The sequence below is a fragment of the Oreochromis aureus genome, linkage group 16 (genome assembly GCF_013358895.1).
Source record: "Oreochromis aureus strain Israel breed Guangdong linkage group 16, ZZ_aureus, whole genome shotgun sequence".
NCBI lineage: Eukaryota > Metazoa > Chordata > Actinopteri > Cichliformes > Cichlidae > Oreochromis > Oreochromis aureus.
In genome coordinates, this window is record NC_052957.1 from 19425824 (window position 1) to 19439654 (window position 13831).

The following is a 13831-nucleotide window of genomic DNA, read 5'->3' on the forward strand; positions in this document are numbered from 1 at the left end:
AAAAGGTGCTGGTTTAGTCATTATGCAAATGAATTGTTTATAAGATTGGGGAAACTGCAGTCATCTGAGACTGAAGAAGTCACTTGGATGAGTGACGAAACGTTTCTCCCACTGAAAACCCTACGTCCAGATGAACAGAATCAAATTTTGAAGATTTACTTACGATTGAGCCTGCATTAAGATCATATTTTTTAGTCTTTGACTGGAAGGAAGTTTGCTTGGAAGCATATCTGGCGATGCTTCAACCTCTGCTTTAAGGTTTTTTGACAGTGTGGGAGCCCTGTCAAAAAACCTGTCCATTATGTTAGCAGTGTCCAAGCATTCTTTTTTTTTTTATCCATACCGTGCCCCCACATTGGGTCCCACTGGCATAATAGATAATGAAGTGCCATCTGGTGGTTATTTCACCTCATTACATGCCGATGAATCATTTCAGGTAAATTCATCTTGTGCATTCAAATCTTTTCCAAAAGATGGCAGATCAAGACACTTCCAAACATGCAAATACGTCACGCTTAATGTTGGCAAAATGGACTTTAAACAAGAACATAATTTTTATTAAAACCACAAGTACTCCTCTCAGTAGACTGAGGTGTGCTGGAGAACAGTCTGTTCTCCTGCAACACTGTTTGGCAGCTTGTCTGTACAAACAGACAAGTTTTGATGTCTTCAGTGAGAATCTATAATGTAAATAGGCACGAAAATAAAGAAAAAACATAAATGCAATCCATTGTTGCTGAATGTGGTTTCTGTCTCAAGCAAGTATACTTATACCGTGAAGTCAACACAAAACAGATGATCAGAGGGTTTCACTGAGATTACTTTGTGTGAAGACAGCAGTGAAATATTCTACTCAGCCTTTTACATTTTGAAATGGAAAGCAGCTTACAGAAAACACAGTACACAATGTCACAGTGCATTTAGAGTATAAAGAGACATGGTGCTGAATGAATAAATATTTATAGCTGTGGATAATCTAATACTAATAAGCGTGTGGAAAACAATAAAACAGTTTTATTGCTGATGAAACCCAAATAGCAATGACAGGCAGATGGGGATATAGATGGGAACCAAGAATCTTCATCCATTTTCATCCTATTTAGTAGTCGAGTCTAGAATTAAAGGTTGGTGGAGGCTTCGGTCCAAATTGATTCCACAACTGTCAGAGACACTCCTGAGGCAGAGAATTCAGACACATTGTTTAAAGCTGTGTTAAAATTTAACTGAACATAAAAAGACTGTCAGTGTTTCTGCAGATTTTAGAAAAAGATATTAATTTAAATGTTCTAAGTAGTCAACACACATAATAGTAATGAAAATGATAAGTTAATACATTTATTGCTCAACTGCTCTCTCAAAAAAGCAGTTACAATAATTAAAAAGAAAAATTGTGCACAACTAAAGCTTTTAAGTATGGCATACATAACACATACAAACATGAAGTCATTATTCGCCCCCAACACACCCATCTTTTCCCACTGTTTAAACATACCTTTTGTGCTGCCTCTTTTCTTCTTTTAAATATGCTGATCATCTTCCAGGCTGAAGAATTATAAAATATTTTACTTACTACTACTACTACTACTACTTATTTACTATTAACTGACAATGACGAGTGGTCGAATAATATTTTCAAACCATTCCTTTAGTAAAATAGCAATAAAACACTGAAAACACACTACTCCACATAAATCTGTATGATTGACAAGTGTATTTATAAAGCATTTTTAGTTATATGTAAACTCAATGTGCTTAATACAAACGAGTTACTGACAATGCGTATGTAGGTGATGTCAAGTAAAAGTAATTATTCTACAGAAAAGGTTTTCCCATCTGTGTTTTATAATTAATATTACTGCTGCAGATGGTTAAGGTTGATGCTTTTCACTCTGTTTAATCTAAAGCAATAATAATAATAATTATAATAATAATAATAATGGATTGCATTTATATAGCGCTTTTCTAGGCACCCAAAGCACTTTGCAATTCCACTATTCATTCACTCTCACATTCACACACTGGTGGAGGCAAGCTACAGCTGTAGCCACAGGTGCAACTGTCTGGGACAGACTGACAGAAGTGAGGTTGCCATATCGCGCTATCGGCCCCTCTGGCAGGGTAAAGGTAGGGTAAAGTGTCTTGCCCAAGGACACAACGACCAGTACAGAGAGCAGGGGGATCAAACCGGCAACCTTCCGGTTACAGATGAGCTTCCCAACCCCCTGAGCCACGGTCGTCCCAGCAATCATCATATTTAATAAAATCCAGTATGACTGTCGTGTGAGGACAGCATTTCTCTGAAGAAACAGTTGTTTAAGAGCTAAAAAAAAAAATAGCATCAAAATCATGATTGCTTTTTAGAAAAAACAAACAAAGAAAAGAAGACTGACTTGAAGGGCCTAGGTGTTGTGTGACACAGTAAGATACAGATTAGTGTGAAATCAGAATTTTCCACTACTTCAGAACTTCCTTTAACTTTATTGTATTTGGTTGTATTTGTTTTTGTTTATTTTTGTGAAATCTCAAATAAACATCAATGACTCAGTGCATCAGATATTTCTGGCAAGGTTTATGATAAGCTTTGATATAAGGAGTTTTCCATAATATGCTACATATTAAGTGTATGCTGGGTTATGGTTCTAAGTACCTTTGAAAATGTCTGCATCTATAGATGTAGCACGCTGCAGCTCCAAAAACATTCAGAGAAAGCAGAACACCAAATAAGACCCAAACAGCACAGCATGCTTCTACAGGGACACAAGAAGGAAGAATATAATGAGATTGGGATGTGTTGTTTATACTGCATTTAGTTCTGCATTTCACATTTAGATGAATCAAACAGTATTCAAACACCTGTACCCAACATATTGCCAATATGACCTAGAAAACAACAATCAGTATCTTGAACATCCTCTGAGGTGAAACTGACTTGAATAATAATGTGTTGCACTGGATGCATCATCCCATTCAAACTCATCCAAAGCATGTCTTTGTCCTGTCTTCATCTGCTCACCCCAAACTGGTTGCAGCAGATGAGCCTGGTTCTGGAGGTTTCTTCCTGTTAAAAGGGAAGTTTTCCTTCCCACTCTCACCAAAGTGCTTGCTCATAGGGCATCATGATTATTAGGGTTTTCTGTGTTCTGTATACTATTGTAGGGTCTTTACCTTACAATATAAAGCACCTTGAGGCAACTGTTGTTGTGATTTGGTGATATATAAAAAAATCGGAACTGAAACTTGTATGTGGTGCTGGCTGCGGTTTGAAGTCAACCACTTCATTAAAATATCTGTTTATCAAGGAATTCTAACCTGTTGTTTCAGGATGGTTGGAATAATTTTACTTTAAATCTGGAAGCAAATGTTTCTCTTTCAATCCTTGACAGAAGTCAACAAAGAAGAAAACTGAACAACATCACAATTAAAACATCTACAAAAGGTCAAATCCAAAATGTAAGAAACAAATTCAGAAAGATTTTGATAAACTGCACAGCTAAATGCAAGCTCACTTCACCTGATGCCACATACACATACAGCCGACCGTGTTTCCTTCCATATGCTTCACACTGATAGAGGCCATTTAGGTCAAAACTCAGACTCAGCAGTTGTAGCTTTGCACCCTCTACTTTGACAGCAGACTGCAGCAAAGACTGGTCAGATCTGGAAAAACATGAACGAGACTCTACATGAAATTTTACAGAGAAGGCAGTACAATGTGAGTTGTAGTCAAAAGAATTTCAGTTATTAGCTCTTTGTTAGCTCTTTCCTTGAGAATTTAGTAAGGGTTTCACATCAAACTACTTTGTGTCTGTAAGCAGAGCCCGGCTACTTTTTTATGAAAAAGAAAGTTTTCACAGGACTCCATTCCTATGGATGCGGTGAGGATGTATATAGTTTTCACATAAACTGTATACATCCTTATATATATATATATATATATATAGGAATCAAGAGAGTACGTAGCAGACAGTTGCTACAAATCAAATGCATTTGATTAATTAATCAGCATTACATGAGAGCACCTCTATAAAAGCAGATGTTTTATTAGTTTGTTGGTCTGGAGCATTCAGGTGTAATGACAAAGAGGAAAGACATTAGTGATAGGTTTGTAGCTTAAACTTATTCGCTGGAACGTTGAAGGCAATGTGATTACACAGCAAGCAAGACACGAGTAGGCAACATTCTTTATGTTTCACGTGCACGGGAGAGAACTGGACAGGCGCCGTTCCTTCGCTTGACCCCAGTTGCTCTCGTCCGCTCTCCCGTAACACTGCTCTTTTATTGTGGTTACATGAATATGCATAGGTTCATTAACATATGACCTCTTTACATAATTATACATGTGAACAAAGAATACCTTGTGTGTGTGTGTGTGTGTGTGTGTGTGTGTGTGTGTGTGTGTGTGTGTGTGTGTGTGTGTGTGTGGAATGTGACTCCCCAAAGCTGGTGCCAGGAGTCTAGCGGTCCATCTAAACAAAAGGCACTTACACTCAAACAGATATACGTGTGTTTGCTATACTATATATCAGCAGGAGAAGATACGACCTCTCCTAGGAGGCGTGTGATCTATGCCAGAACACTCTGAAGAGGAGTGAACGCACTCCCCTCTTCATGCTACACAGAGTTGTTACAGACTATTAAGGATCAAACCTCCTATCACTACACAATCAATTATATACTTCTAAGCATATATGAGTAAATATTTCTAAGCATAAATGAGAATCACAATACAAATCTAACAATTAGCATTGATGCCTTTTCTCCGTTTCTACTACTAAATAAGTGTTTCACTTTTTGTGCCTATGAAATTGGCAGCTTACACTATCAGTGTGGAAAGTTATATACAGGTGTTAGAGCAACATATGCTCCCATCCAGATGATGCGTTTTCAGGAAAAGCCCTGCATACTTCAGAAAGGCAATGCTAAACTGCACACTGTGGTATTCAACAGTCTGGCTTCATAGCAGAAGAGTCCAGAGTCTGAACTCTCCAGATCTTTCACCGCGTGAAAAAATTTGCAGATAGTATCGTCAGCTTATAGGTTATGGACTGTTATTAAATGAAGATATAAGAGTACACAGTAGTAAACACGGTCCTGTCCTAACTTGTTTTTAGATGTATTGTTTCGAGTTAAAAGTTAACCAGAAAAAAAGTTCTGATTGAACATTTTATATGTTTGCTGTGTTCTACTGTTAATAAAATGCAACATTTTTGTAGATCAATGCTTTCTGTTTTTATTTACACATTGTCTCAATATTTTTTGTAACTCATTTTGTATCTGCATGCTAATGTTGATTGCTATACAAAAATTTGGACCTTTTGATAAACAAAATGAAAGTTAACCTTGAATAGATGTAAAACACTTGTTGTCAGCATCCAAATGATGTTTCCTTTGTTGAAAGACCAAAACCTTATCTTACGTTTTTTTAAAGTATTTTTAAACGTTAAATCAACGTCATTTATTTTCTGAATATACAGCTTGCTCACACGCTGCTCCCAGTGCTGATATTTTCTGAAAACACTGTCAGCTAAAGTTTAAATGTTGTATTTTTAAATTGGCTGGCCATCTGATCAGACTGCAGCTTATGTGCTTGAAGTGTTCACACTGAGCTTTAATCTGATATTATTGTTTCTACAGTTTATGTTCTGTCTGTCTTTTGCCCTGTCTCCCTCCTCCTTCCTCCTAAAATTGAATTGACCTCTGTTACAGGTAATATAGCTCTAAATACAATGTCACTCTGTCTCTCTAAAGGCTTTTCCAGAACATGTTTGAGCTGAAACCATTATAAAAACTACTTTACCTGTACCAGGTAACGTTTGCATTTGGGCTCTCTTCTGTCACACACTCGAATGAGTCCTCTGAAATTGCTCTGATGTTCACTTTGGTGGGAGAGACTGCAAAAACAGAGAGAGAACTGTGTTAGTTCTGGGTGGCAGAATTACTAATGATGTCTGGAAGTGATATTTTTCAAATTTTCCTCTTGTGCAAACCTCGTTGCAAATACTGCAATCCAGTGCTTCACATCAATGTACATAATTATTTTAATTCAGCCACACGTGAGAGTTTTTTCACCATACACAGGTGGACTTGCTGGTGCCCTGCTGGATAATCCAAATGTGGTTGAGCTTCAGGTCACAAACTGATGGGCGGACATTCCCCATCATGATTTTGATCAGAAGTCCTGTTTCCATCAGTTATGGAACGCTGTCCAGGTCCTGAAGCAGCTAAGCAGCCCCACACTATTATAGCTTAAATTGTAGACCACAAACTTCTACCGCTTCCCATGCGTGCTGCATGGATCTTATGACTGAGGAGATCGGTGAAGTATAATGAACAGCTTTTGAAACTGCTTTTCCTGTATGACATAACATCTCTTCATGCAGGAAGTAGTGGACCGGAAAAAGATAAACAATCAAAATTGGTCAGCAACATTACTCTGCCAGACAGGCTGCATCATTACAGTTGTCACTGACTGGTACTTCATCAGAATTACCCAGTATTCCCAACACAGGTCAGTTCCACTAACCTGTAAATCTGCATGGCTCTAAAAAAAATCTGAAACTGATTTGAAGCTTGAAAACTCAAAATTCTAGGTATATATTGAACTCAACAGATTGCATTAATTATTTTGCACTGTCCAAAAAGTAACTCCCATGCTAAGGCTCCTTGGCAGTGGACACTGCTGAAACGATTTTTCCATGTTTTGGGAATGAAAAAAATGACTCTTTCCAAACGCTCTTTTGGAATTCGTTAATAATATTTGAGTTCAGTTCAGTAATATCACCTTCCAGTTGAGGAGGAGTTGTACAGGGAGATGACCATGGGCAGGAATAATTTCCTGTGTCGTTCAGAGGTGCTTTTTGGTAATCTCAGTCTCTCACTGAACGTGCTCCTGTGACTAGCCAGTACATCATGGAGTGGGTGGGAGGTATTATCCATGATTGGCCTTATCTTGGACAACATCTGCCTCTCAGACACCACCCTAACGGAGTCCAGCTCCATCCCCACAATATTACTGGCCTTATGGACCAGTTTATTTAGTCTGTTGGCATCTGTGACCCTCAACCTGCTGCCCCAGCATGCAACAGCACAGAGGGGGTGTTCGCCCAGGGCACCAAACAGGCTAGGACCGCCACTGTTCTCAGGACCTCACACAGTCCCAGCTCTTTCTAACAGATGGGTTCAGCCTTATAGAAAACCATGCAGATTCTTCCTCAGCCTCTCATTTATAAAAAACTGCCACTTTGTTTTTAGAGAAAAACTGTCCTGTAATTGGCAGGTTTACTGAAATTAACTGACTTTATATTTGTATGTACACTAGCACACTGTTAGTTTCTTAGTCCATGGGTGTATTTTAAACACATTTAAAAGTTAGGAAGATCATATCTAAATTCATTGTGGGTCAAAAAGAGTGGGTTTGTAATATCAATCTCATTAGGTCACAGATTTAAAACTTCTTTTATAACACAATTTCTTTAAAAAAAAAACCATGGATTTCTGTTCACAGCGCAGCCAGTTACCTTCCACTGCTGTCAGTAAGCAGTGTCTGCGATTTTTACAATGACCACAGTCTTTTTTTTTTTTAACTTAATTTACAAAAGTACAGGTTTAGATATGATTCGTAATTACATCCGCACCAAACGGACGCATTGGAGCAAAGACAATGGCTACATACCGTCAGCATCGCTGGTGAACCGGAGCGAAGAGATAAGCATCAAACCAAAGAGTTTCACAGAAAAGTGGCTGGAATTTCGAGTAAAAAAACTCATGGCTGTTTCCACAAGAGATAAGCGATGTGCCAGCAACAGTTAGTGAGTTATTAAGAGATAAGTCTAACAAACTCTGTTAGGGCAAAAAGGAATGACACCGAAAAATCTACTACCTCTCCGATCTACTGGGAGAGGAGGAGTTTGGCTAATTGCTCTACAGTCCTTGGAGGGGATGGCTTTGGAATACGCGCTCCTTTGTGCTATTTAAAAGAAACCATAAAAACCAAGGGAGTAGATTTGGTTTTGGCATTGGTGGGGACGGATGATTCAACCACCGAACTTGTCTACATATGATATTCTACATGCTTTTAAACCATTTAAAATTACAATTCATAGTTTTATATGTGAATTATATAATGTTAAATTACTATTAAACAAATGACTGATTTTAGACTTTAGTTTACTTCAGCCATATTCCATATAAATCAGGTATCATACAAAAAAATAAAAAAGCTTCAAATAGAGTCATGACAATAAAAGAATATGACTTTAAGGACCTAACAACATTACTTCAGTTATAGTACACCAACATCTCTTACACATTAGCACTAAGGGAACACTGAATGACCTGGTGGTTTTTGTCCATAAAACTACTCATCTAAGATTACCACAAAGTAAAAGATCTCTCAGCAAAATTATGCAACATTTTAGGCACTATTGCCCCGATCAAATCAGTGAGCTGGGACTTTTTATTCTAAACATGAACTACTGTTACAGCAACACACATGGATTACTGGTGCCCCACACTACAACTCAATGTCCACTATGTGAAGGAGTCTATACTATACTGTCTATACTATACTGTCCTGGTGGACATGGCAACACTTTTTTCATGGTTACATACAGTTTTAGACTGATGTGAGCCAAAGCCTAGCACATACTTGCCAACCTTGAGACCTCAGAATTAGGGAGACATTCAAAGGGGTTTTTACAGTGTTTACTTATCGGAAAAAAATAAGTTAAATGTGGGGTGTCCAAATTCAGAGGCTGCGTCCACCTTGAGGACCCGGCCTTCGCGGTCTAAGTGGGCCGGGTCCTCCGAAAGCCGGGTAGACCGGAAATGAGCGACTGTGAAATTGGGGGCTCTAGCCGTCATAATTACGTCACCTCTGCTGTCTGCTCCTTGCTGTCTAAATAAAATAAAATATAACCGGACGCTTGCGTAGATTCTCGACCATCTCACACTTCTGTTTAATCAGTTTTCTGTTTGACATTTATTCAGCTGTGTGAAAACCCCGGAGGAACCCTCCCGAGGGATTAATAAAGTTTTATTTAATCTAATCTAATCTAATAACTTTAATCTCAGCCAAACCGATTTACTCACGAACAAATAAAACACTGAAAAAGGCTAAACAATAACATGTTTAAGTTATTTGAAGTTTACACAACTACATTCTCGCCTGAAAATATGTTAAAAGTTTATTTTGCGACCCAGAAAGAGTAATAAGAGTAATATTAATACTAAGTAGCTGCAGTAGTAGTAGCCATTGTTGGAAACTGGAATTGGCTGGGCCAATCTAGGATATGGTTTTCAATTTTGTTGTCCGGGTGGAAAATCGGGAGAAATTGGGAGAATGGTGGCTCCGGGAGATTTTCGGGAGGGGCACTGAAATTCGGGATTCTCCCGGAAAAATCGGGAGGGTTGGCATGTATGGCCTGGTATTGCCTGTAACGTTATTATGACGGACACATTTTATGAGTGAACTTGACTTTAAGTGACTTACAGGTTTCTTTGAAAAATACTTCGTTATATCCAGGTTCTTCCTTTTTGCTGCCATCCTCCTCTCCTCCTTGCAGGTCCTCGCAGCGCAGGATTGTCGCTGCTAAAACTAAACAAAGCTCCCTGAAAGGCACAGCCAATCACATTGGCCATATTTGTCACATGAGGTAGGACTCCAGTAGAGAACGTAATTTAACTCTTTCTGCACCGCTGGGCGAATGAGACGTTGACAGATCTTTTTTTTTCTTCTTTCTATCGGGTTTGTTTTTCTTTACTCGAAGAGATCAAATTATTGGTGGGGACAATTCAATAATCGCTGGATATTGGTGGGGACATGTCCCTTCCGTCCATGCCAAATCGACGCCCTTGATAAAAACTCTTCTGAGATTTCTGTGACTGCGAATTTAAAAAAAAAAAAAAAAAAGAAAAAAGATTGCAGGATAGTTTAGGCGAGTTTACAGGCCCAGGTCCAGGTGAAAACAAGTAAAAAATATCTTACCTCATCTTCTCTTCAGTTAGAATATTGATATAAATTAAGATGGAGCAGTTTATGTGTTGCAGAGTGTAGCATGGTGGAAAAGAATTGAGAGAATCTTCTACTAAACATTTGGGTTGGCATTGCTTTTCATTTTTTTGCTAACTGTGTGAGGTATGAGTCACACCCATGGGGGAGTTGAGATTCTACTCTAGTCCAGCTGCTAGCTATTTGGAGTTGAGTACAGGAAGCAGTTGATTGGGAAGGATTTGCTGGGATAAAAACACTAGATTGGAGACCCTCTGTGCCCAAGGAAACTGGTCAAAATGTGGTGTTGAGACTCACCCTCTAACAACGGCAGGTCTAATAAGGTGGGTGGAAAGCCTTTCTCAGGAAGATGCAAGATTGATATGTTTTTGGGTGCTTGTTCTTCCAAGTGACCACCTTTCCCTGTTTGTAACCAGGCTAACAACTCTAACAACCTGCGGCAGCTTTGGGCCTTGGATTCCAGGCTGGAGTGTGGTGGTTTCTTACTGGTCAATATTAGAGCCCAGGGGTGTCAAACTCATTTTGCATCACGAGCCACATACTGCCCATTTTGTTCAGAATTGGTGAAACTCCATTTTCTGTCAGTGTAAAGCAGTTATATATGTAACTGATTTTTCTATGATAAGGACAAAGCTGCTGTGACAAAGAAGTCTGTCTGCATGACTCCTTGGAGTGAGCTGAAATTTCTTCTGTACAGTCAATTTCTTGTCAGAGGTCATTTTGGGGGGTAAAAAAACCCAAAAACCGCAGACTTGTAATAAGCGTAATAAGCAAGCCAATAAGGCAGAAATGAGATTTCTGACGGGAAATGGAGGTAAAGCTGTGCAGGAAATGTGTGTGTGGGTTTTTTGTTTTTTATCTTGGTGGAAGGGAGGCAGCCAGTGTAAGAGGGAAATCATTAGTATGTTTTTCTAACGAGAAGCCTAGCTTTGGTCTTCTTTTGATTAGATTAGATAAAACTTTATTAATCCCTCGGGTAGGTTCCTCCGAGAAATTCTGTTTCCAGTTGCACAGCACCGACAGAAATTGCAAAAGAATGTATACAGAAATAGAAATATACCATATATACACATGTATAAATACAGAGACCTATATAAATACAGAGTATATAATAGTGATAAATAGGAATACCAGGGAATTGCACATTTCAACTATTTTTAGTCTATTGCACCGTTGAGTATAGAAAAACATTGCACAGTGAAAAGGGAACTACAGCTTAGTTCTTCCCGCCCTCCTTTGTCCCCCTGTTTCCCTCCCTCTCCCCTCCAGAGAGGAGTTAGACAGTTTGATGGCGTGTGGGACAAAGGAGTTTTTGAGTCTGTTGGTTCTTGACTTGGGGAGAAGCAACCTGTCACTGAACAGACTCCTCTGGTTGTTTATGGCCGTGTGCAGAGAATGCCCAGCATTGTTCATAATGTCCAGCAGTTTCTTTAATGTCCTCTTCTGTGCCACTGTCACCAGAGTGTCCAGCTTCATGCCGACCACAGAGCCAGTTTTTGATTAGTTTTTCCAGCCTGGATGAGTCATCCTTTGCTGTGCTGCTCCCCCAGCACACCACCGCATAGAAAAGTACTCCAGCAATCACCGACTGGTAAAACATCCTCAGGAGCTTCCTGCAGATGTTAAAAGACCTCAGCCTCCTGAGGAAATACAGTCTACTTTGGCCTTTCTTATACAGGTGCTGCGTGTTGCATGACCAGTCCAGGTTGTTGTCCACCCACAGCCTGAGGTACTTGTAGGTGTTGACCTCTTCCACCTCCTCTCCCTCTATCTGAACTGGCAGTGGACCTGGTGGACCTCCCGAAGTCAACAACCAGTTCCTTAGTCTTTGAGGTTTTGAGTTGCAGGTGGTTTGTGTAACTCCATGTGACGAAGTTCCTCACCAGACTGTATTCCTCTTCCTGATCATCCCAGATACACCCCATGATGGCTGTGTCGTCCGCAAACTTCTGAATATGGCATGATTCAGAGTTGTAGCAGAAGTCAGAGGTGTACAGGGTGAAGAGAAGAGGGGACATCACAGTTCCCTGTGGTTTTGCTGCTGGTTCAGTGAATTGTGGTCACAGAGTGATGAAGCCTGCAGTTAGGAATCTGTGAACTTACAGCACCTGACGGGATGTGTGCGTACATGACTGTGGGATCCAGGCTTTGTGTTTACAACTTCTTGTGGAATCTGTTTATCTGCTCTTAATTAGTTTCCTGGTTTAGCTGATTGGAGGTCGTTGAAATAGTTTTGTCAGCATTTAGCTGAGATTCTGATGTTTCTGTAGGTACCACTGTTGCAATTTATTTTTATCTTTAATACTTTAATATATTTGTTTTATCCCTTACTGCACACAAAATAAGTATTGTAGAATAAGTTTTGGATGAAGACCGTTACACTGTGGTACTAACAGATACAAAACTATGACCCCTCTCAGGAATGTGGATAGAGGTTGTATCTGCAACAGGGCTGTAAATGTTAGGGAATGTTCTTCCACTCCTCCCCCATTCTCTGGCTTTCTACAGGCCTGACAGGATTACCACATGTAATAAAAATGCTTACTGCCTGTGTGTGGGCCAGAGAGAGACTCGGGTCCATGACGTGAATGTGAGAGTGAATGAATAGTGGCATTGTAAAGCACTTTGGGTGCCTTGAAAAGCCCTATATGAAATCCAATCCATCCATCCTCATCCGCTTTATCCGAGGCCGGGTCGCGGGGGCAGCAGCCTAAGCAGAGAAGCCCAGACCTCCCTCTCCCCAGCCACCTCCTCCAGCTTATCCGGGGAATACCAATGTTCCCAGGCCAGCCGAGAGATATAATCTCTCCAGCGTGTCCTGGGTCTGCCCCGGGGCCTCCTCCCGGTGGGACATGCCCGGAACACCTCACCCAGGAGGCGCCCAGGAGGCATCCTTGTCAGATGCCCGAACCACCTCAACTGGCTCCTTTTGATGTGGAGGAGCAGCGGCTCTACTCTGAGCCCCTCCCGGATGGCCGAATTCAATCCATTATTATTATTATTATTATTATTATGTAATGACCAAAATTCAGTATACTAATTAATCTGTACTCTCACTGATAAAAATCTAAACAAAGATACAGCTCCATTCAAGTCTTTTCAATGGCAAAGAAGGACGTCACAACAACCAGAGCATGGTTAAAAACTGTTTGCCCTCAGCTTACTGCAACATCCAAAACCAGAGATCGTTACAAAGCAGGACTTTGGTAATTTCAGGGTTGACCTTGTTTTTTTTGTACCACAAAGATGGTTCTGGCATGTTACTGCAATAATCGCTATGGTAATTTATACTCCATCTGCTTATATATCAACAAGTATGAAATCACTGCCTACTGACCAATCAAGTCTCTAGAAAATTCACTATTCCTGCAAAATCTGTTTGGTTTTTTTTTTTCATTTTTACTCTGAAACCCTTAAATAGCACTGATTCTGCACCCGAGACTACAAGGACTGAATTTGCAGCTAGTAGAATAAAAATAAGAATTAAAATAACTTTATCGATCCCAAAGGGAAATTCATATAACAAAGCTCATCTGCTATTTTTATGAGAATTTAAATAGCTGTGGGAGGGAATGATTTTATGCATCTCTGTTTCATAAAAATGCCGTAAAGTTGGTGACCACAGTTATTCAGGATGGCTTCTATCATCCTTCATGTGCATCTTTCTACCATCTCCCCCAGCGTGTCCATTCTGGCTCCAATTAAAGAGCCTGTTTTCTTCACTGGTTTGTCCAGTCTCCTTGCATCCTTGTTTCTTATGCTTCATCCCCAGCAGACTGCAGCATCAGAAAAGCCTACTTGTCATTACAGGTAGTCTACTTT